The sequence below is a fragment of the Neolamprologus brichardi genome, chromosome 2 (genome assembly GCF_056152115.1).
Source record: "Neolamprologus brichardi isolate AB-2024 chromosome 2, ASM5615211v1, whole genome shotgun sequence".
NCBI lineage: Eukaryota > Metazoa > Chordata > Actinopteri > Cichliformes > Cichlidae > Neolamprologus > Neolamprologus brichardi.
This window is the reverse complement of record NC_142105.1, coordinates 8,170,273-8,178,047: the sequence shown is the minus strand read 5'-3', so window position 1 is coordinate 8,178,047 and position 7,775 is coordinate 8,170,273.

The window sequence follows — 7,775 nt, the reverse complement described above, 5'->3', positions numbered from 1 at the left end:
AGTGCTCGTTACAGTAACGTTACTTAATGACGCATTAGTCCCAACAGAGAGGCTGCACAGAGGGTAATTAACACCATCCCAAAAAATCATTGGCTGCCCTATGGCACCCTGGAGGCCATTGCCAGATCCTCCTGTCTCAAGTGAACCAGGGCCATCACAGGTGACCATTGCACCCCGCCTGCCACCCGTTTGACCCCTCAGGTCAGCACCTCAGGCCAATCAGGTCCCACACCTCCATACAGTGACACAGGTTTTCTAAGGTCTCATTCGCTTCAGTAGCACGGATACTGAAAAAGCACAATGTATAGTCCAAATTGTTTTGGCTCTGCTCCCTGCATCCTAATCTCACTGGGGGCAATTTGCCTTGTTTGTGTTTACATTAATATTTACCAGGCACTATTACATTTTTTAAGGAAGCAAGCACTAAGACAGCAACAGAGGGAGCTTCCCAAAGATCGTTTACATGTTCTGTCAGTGCTTAAAGTTACTGTCATTACACAGACAAGAAAAAAAAAATCAATACTTCATCAGAGCTGTTTGGACCGTGACTGCAAGAAGCAGCGAGCATGCAGAATTTCAACCAGATCTTTTATTTATTTATAAACCTGTATACCTTCCAGTCTCCCTCAGGACCAAACAACACACGTTGGCTATACAACTGTGATATTGATCATTGCCTTGGGACTCAATTTGGATACGAGTTGATATGCAGTAATAAATCTTAGTCAGTTAATAATAATTCATTATTTGTGTGTGAATAACATTTGTTTAGGTACTGCATGACTAGAACTACAAATACTCAGTTTTAAAACATACATCTCTGCAGCGTTGAAGCTTCTGCTGATTATTTTTTTCTTCATGCATGTAAATGGTTTTCAAATTGTCTCTTTTGTCACTTAAGTTCTCTATAGAATCATTAGATTTTATGATATATATATTTATTACTGTATATATAAAACAATACATATGGGGATATATATAATATATACATATGTATTTCATATGAACCAAGAATACACAAAATAGCATTTACAGCCTAAGCTAATTTGCAGTGCCTGTCCTGTGACAGATTTATTTTGGAAAAGAAAAGAAACCAACAACCCCCTCCTTCGTGCTTTTCTTGCCACCCCAGGCAAGTGGAGACTGTATACCATCACTATTTTCTATCAAATACTTACTTCATTGCCCCAGTTTCCCAAAATATTACGATCTGATGTAGAGACACATGGGAGATATGTACGCCATGTGCTGCCTTTGTTCCCTGCTCAGCACAGACACCGCAGGGAGCTTAAATCTCCCACGCAGAAATCTTCATCCCACTAGTAATCAGAGACATTACCCTGTAGATAACATATGCAGACATACAATCCATATACTCTGCCACATAGTGTACTTGAAAACTGAAGACTGGGACATCTGATTGAGAAAAGGAGATTTTCATTCTTGTGAGGGCTCCAACTGTCATTTGGTTAAGCTGATTGTGTTGTATTCACATCTGAAAAACATGAAAAGCTAAAGTGGGAGAAGAAAATAGAGAAAACAAGAGCGAAAACCCACACAAACAAAAATTCCACTGATGCAGACGCATTGCAGATGCAATCTCAGAACTGCAGCACTGGGGCTCCAAACCCCCAAGAATGAATCTTTTTCTGTGCATAACTTTTAAACTATTCCCTCTGACTAGTGTCGTACTACTCGCCTACTGTGTCTCAGGGTAGTGTTTCTTTTTCTAGTGCAGGAGGTGATGATGCACTGCAGAGGATCTCCTTCCACAGCGTAAAGGCTGAAGTGCTGGAAGCACCGGTTCCTTATCTGGAGGTGTTCAAGGCAGCTTCAAAGGACTCCGAATCAAAATAAGAGTTCAAGGCATGATTAGCATCGATCAGCATCACTAAACCTGTGAAACTCCCCTTTCTTTCAGTCTGAAGAAGCTTAACTACCAATTTAATCAGTGAGACATCTTAATATAAGAAAAGGTGCAATTTCAAAGGTACGTCTCAGATCTCAGATTTCTTTGATAAAGAAATGCTGCTGTAGGAAATGGAAGAAATCTGTTGGCATGACTCTTTGGGGTTAAACTGTAAGAAATAAACATACTGCAGACCAGTTGTTTAAAAACAAAACTAGAATTTTAAATAATGGTAACAAAACAGTAACTTTTTTGTCATTATTACCTAATTACTTTGGTGTAGAATGAAAGACTTGGTTATGAAAAACTTAAAAGGCCAAAATTTCCTTCCAAAGTCTTCCAGTGGGCGAAATTGAAATCTCTGGCAGGCTGATTCTGGACCCCAGGCCTCATGTTTGACACCCCTGTTGAGTAATGAAACCAATGAGATTCACAGCTCAACCTTGTCCAGTGTCTATTCCTCCCAAGTTAAAGTTTATTTCACAACAGAAGGGCTGAAAAATGAAGCCAATGCAGAAGTTCCTTTTACTCTTGCGGCTGGCTCAAAAATAAAGTGAATCCCAACAGGGTTGAATTTTCAGATTTTAAAGCACTGATTTGGATAGTTCACCTCTTCAAAACAATGGCATCTATTAAGCCTCAACCTTTAAGTTGCTAAACTGGACTTTGCCACCGTGTTAGTGGTGCTGGTGCCATTTTCAGATGAATTAACTGACAAATAACATGACTTGCTGTGTGCTTAACTGTACCAACATACCATCCAAGAAGTCAATGCTCCAATTTTGGTGATTGAAATCTTCAGAAATCTTACTTCGGTGTCACTTGGCACTAACTCGGATATCTGTATCTTAGTAATTCAGCCATATAGTCTATGAATATAGCCTGCCAACAAAGCAAGCTTGTATCCAAATATGCTCAGTTCTGGCTCTAAAAACCCTGCATTGCAGCAACTGAAGAGCTAGTACTGCAGTTTTAAAATGTGGAGTCCAAACCTGGTGGGTGACCTAGCTACGTCTATCAATTATATAATTTACGCCTAAACCATAACTTTACCGTGCAACATTTTTAATTTTCACTGAATGTAGTCAAAATTGTTCAGTAGTCATACATCTCTCTGCCACCATAGTCGGTGTAACTCACAACTACTAAAATAGTGCATACAAATCGTGGCGGACACAGAATCTAAATGGTGGGCTTTGCAGTGACAAAGGTCTGAGCTTATTTCAATCTTTAAAACTCATTAGGGATTATGATGAATGATTAGTCATATGCATTGACTCGTTTTTTGTCAAACTAATGGGAGGGAAATGGCAGTTTTGAACAGCCGGGGATTTGCTGCTCTCAGAGTGTGGAAAAAAACATGACAATAATGGTGCAGAGAAGCAAGTAGGACCATTCAATACAGATTATGAAGAATTGGCACTAATCACATATTGTAGCTTGTGTCAAATGCTGTGCTGACCTTATTGTTGTTATGCCAATACTTTTTCGATTAATTCTTCAAACCTGAGCGAAAAGATTTATTTGCCATAAAGAAATCGAAATGAGGCTTACAGGAAGGAAGGCACCACACGGTGTTTTTAAACACACACATTTTCCACAGTTAACTTTTTTATTAGAAACTTTAGACACTAAAAATGATTGAAGGGTGATTTTTTTTCACATTAAACAAACATGCTCGCTTCTCAAAGTGTACAGATGGAACACTTTTGATGCTTTATGCTGTGACAAGAATATGGGCAGCTTTCTGTTTTGGGAAGTGACAGCAATCTGTCCTGGGGATTATTGGATGATTTATTCTGCACTGAAATGTGAAACTTGAAGTGCCTAAGTGGTGCCTCAGCTTGAGAGGGAAGGGGCCACCAAGAGAAGAGTGGCTGCAGCGAGTGTGATTTATTTTAAGCATCTTTATGTTTACAGGCTGCTTCATCGGCTGCTGAGATTTATGGGTTTCTTACTCTCACTTGAGGAGAAGCCAAATAACTTGGAGATAGTTTGGAGTCAAATAAGCCCGGAAGCTTTCAGCAAAAGGCGATAAGAATAATAGAACATTGGATGGAAGTTCAATAGGAGCTTTTGAACGCGGTTGCTGCAAACAAGAATTTATAGCTTCTTCTGAATGTTTGTCAGGAAGAAAAAAGACGTACTCTATAAAAAACAATAGTGTATTAAGAAGTCACTGCCCCAACTGAAATTTCCAAGGAGATGGATCCACTTATCAGCATGTAAAGTGCTGGAAATTGTGGTGCAAATAATTTAAGAAGTCTCTCTACCTCGGAGCAAAGAAAGTACTGGTTAGGAATTCTTACATGAGGTCTCTCCTTTTATATTGGAAAGTTCCCAAAAGAGCCGAGCTAATTTCTTTGCTCTGCAACATGATGAGTGGAACTTATTCCTCTCTCCAGTGCACACCTCCACCTCTCCAGGCTCTCTTCCACCTGCCTCTTCCATCTGCAATCATCATAGTTCACTGAGACCCTTGCCTGATCTCATCTGTCAGCCTGTCCAACACCATCACAAACAGGACAGATCCCTGATAAAATACAAACCCCACCTTAATCTCATCTGTTGCACCTACCTGAAAACTGTGTTGGTGTAATACTTGTCCTGCACCACCCTCACATACTTCTCTGCCACTCCTGACTTCCTCATGCAGTGCCACAGTTCCTCTCTTGGCACCCTGTTATCTGCTTTCTCTGATCCACAAAGACACAGTGAAACTCCTGACTGCTTCTATGTTTCTCCATAAACAGAGCAAACGCCACATTTGTACCACACAATACTCTCTCCCATATTTTTATGGATTTTCTGTCACAATACAGTATAAATAACATAATGACCAATGTGGACTTCAGTGGTCCTGAGCAAGAGCTTCTGTTAAAGTTCCATGTGCTCTGTACGCCTGATTAATAAGATTTCCTGCAGGGCAATGCGGCAGTTTAAATGATCTGCTATCTAATTAAACGCATGTTAAATGTGAGCCACAGTCATTACTCACACTGCAATGAAATTTCGCTTGCTTTGAAACTGTTTTGCATGTGCTAAAATTGTGTGCCGGCTTGGTGTGGAAAACTTTATCATCATGCAAAAACTGTCACAGAATTCAAAAAACTGAAAGTTTTCTCTCCAAAACGCATCTAGCCATTAGGAACGAGCCAAGTGTGCAGGTGTAATAGGCAACAACAGATTTTAAGACTATTGCCATTTTGCTAGAGTACTAATTAGAATGCAAATCAGAGGATGTACTGCCAGCAAAATGTTCTGTCACCACATCCTGCAGACAAAGAATGCACTTTTTCAGTCGTTATGGCTCCAATCAGCTGCAGAGTTGATGAGGAATGAAACAACATTAGAAATGGAAAGAAGACTTTCTTTATAACAGCGTGGGCTCAGAGATGAAATGGAGTTGGATAACTCCATGGCACGAATGTCTATGAAATCTAAATATAAGTTATTTGATTATACATTGTTTAATTCTATATTTAAATCGTCTTAAAAAATTGTGTATAAAAGGCACTCTATGACACCCTCATGTACAAATATTAAATATTTCAAAGTCTCTAAAATAAAGGAAGCATTAATTACTAAGGTGTAAGAAACATGAGCTCTGGAAGTGGAAATGTTTTTCTTTCCCAGGCTACAAAAAGCGTAACATCTGGCTGAGATAATATGCTGCCGGCTTCTTTCTCTCAACTCCAACCCTCGTTGTGAGTCGTGACAAGAGGACTGATTAATAAGCAAGACAAACAATATCACACAACTGTCGCTGTGCAGTTAAAATCGCAATCACACTGTCATTTCACATTTATCCTGTTGTTCTGAAATGTAAATGTTTCGCCATCTTATCTTCTTTCCATTCATCACAAATAACTTGAACTGATCCAAACAAAACAAATCTGCTCTGCTGTAATGTAATTGAATACTCAGTAATGAAATGTAATCTAATTTTTCATTGGTATGGCATGAGTCTTCCTGTTATTGTCGTAATGACAGGGCTGCGATCACCGCGAAGCATTTAATCTCATCTCATTTTGTCTTATTATAGGATTGTGTGACGTCAAGCTTTGTGCCTTTGTCATGATGACAGAGCAGCGCTCCAGTTGGACCGTGCTATGTAAGCACGGAGGTTGAAAATGACAGAATACCATTAAAGTCAAAAGGTCACATATTCAAACCCTTGTATCCCAGGCAGGTGACGCTTTTTATTGCCTTTCCTTGAATGTGTGACCATTTAATTGAGTGCTTCTGTTTACAGCAAATAATGTAGGATGTGTCTGCTAGAGTTGGATGTCCCTTTTACGTGGTTTTGGTCTTGTCTTGGTCTCGACGGACTTTGGTCTTGGTCTTGTCTTGGTCTCAGATCCCTTGTTGCTGTTGCTGTCTCAGATTGACATAGTGGTCGGGAGATTTGGAGTCAACAGTATCCATGACACACAATGTAACGTTCGATAATGTGTCATGTGCAAAAGCATCAGCTCTAAGAGCCGTGCTTTAATGGATTGCATTTATATAGCGCTTTTCAAGACACTCAAAGCACTTTACAATTCCACTATTCATTCAGTCTCACATTCACACACTGATGGAGGCAAGCTACAGGTGCAGCCACAGCTGCCCTGGGGCAGACTGACAGAAGCGAGGCTGCCACATCGCGCCATCGGCCCCTCTGGCCAATACCAGTAGGCGATAAGTGAAGTGTCTTGCCCAAGGACACAGCGACCAAGACAGACAGAGCAGGGGATCGAACCGGTAACCTTCCGGTTACAAGATGAGCTTCCCAACCCCCAGTGCTTTGTAGTGAATCAGAAGAGTTGACTCCTATTGAGTGAGAGCCGGCTCCTCACTTAATTTCCTTTCTCTGCTCAGCTCACAGTGGCTCAGCTATACTCCAATCCCTCCATATTGTGGCCAATCACATGCAAGGATATAGGATAATAGCATTATGCGAAAAACAGAGAGGGTGAGAGACGCGACAGTCAAGTGGAGCGTGCGTCTGTCCTCTCAGTAGACAGCAGTGAGGAGGGCTGTGCGAGTGCATCGCAAAAACACATAAACACATGCCTGACACCCGTAAAGCAACTGGCTGCAGTTTAAAGACTTTTTTGTCTCGGTCTGTCTTGGTCTCGATACCCTCTGATCTTGGTATTGTCTTGGTCTTGGTTTAGGCAGTCTTGACCACAAGTCTAGAGTCTGCCAGGAAAAGCCTTTTCTGAGAAATTTTGATCTAACTGTAACAGCAGCAGTCGTGGTGAAGAGAGAGCTGAGTATAAAAGCGAAGCTCTCAATTTACCGGTCGATCTACGTCCTTATCCTCACCTATGGTCACGAGCTGTGGGTAGTAACCGAAAGAACGAGATCGCAGATACAAGCGATTATGAGCATCCTCTGAAGGGTGGCTGGCCTCTCCCATCAAAAGGAGCCGGCTGAGGTGGTTCAAGCATCTGACAAGGATGCCTTCTGGGCGCCTCCTGGGTGAGGTGTTCCGGGCATGTCCCACCGGGATGAGGCCCCGGGGCAGACCCAGGACACACTGGAGAGATTATATCTCTCGGCTGGCCTGGATGGATGGATGTAACAGCAACAGCAGTTACTTTCCAGAGGTTGGGTGTCTAGCAGCAACTGGCAAGTTCTCATGCAGAGCTCAGCTACCTTTGGAGGAAGCTCATTTTTGCTGCTCGTATCTGTGATCTTCTTCCTTCCATCGCTACCCAAAGCTTGTGGCAATAGGCGAGGGCAGGAACACAGATCGACAGGTAAACTGACGACTCCTTTTTTACACTCAGCTCTCTCTTCACCAAAGCAGATCGGTACAGCATCCACATCACTGGTGACACCACATCGATCTGATGTAGTTTTAAGAGAATTATGC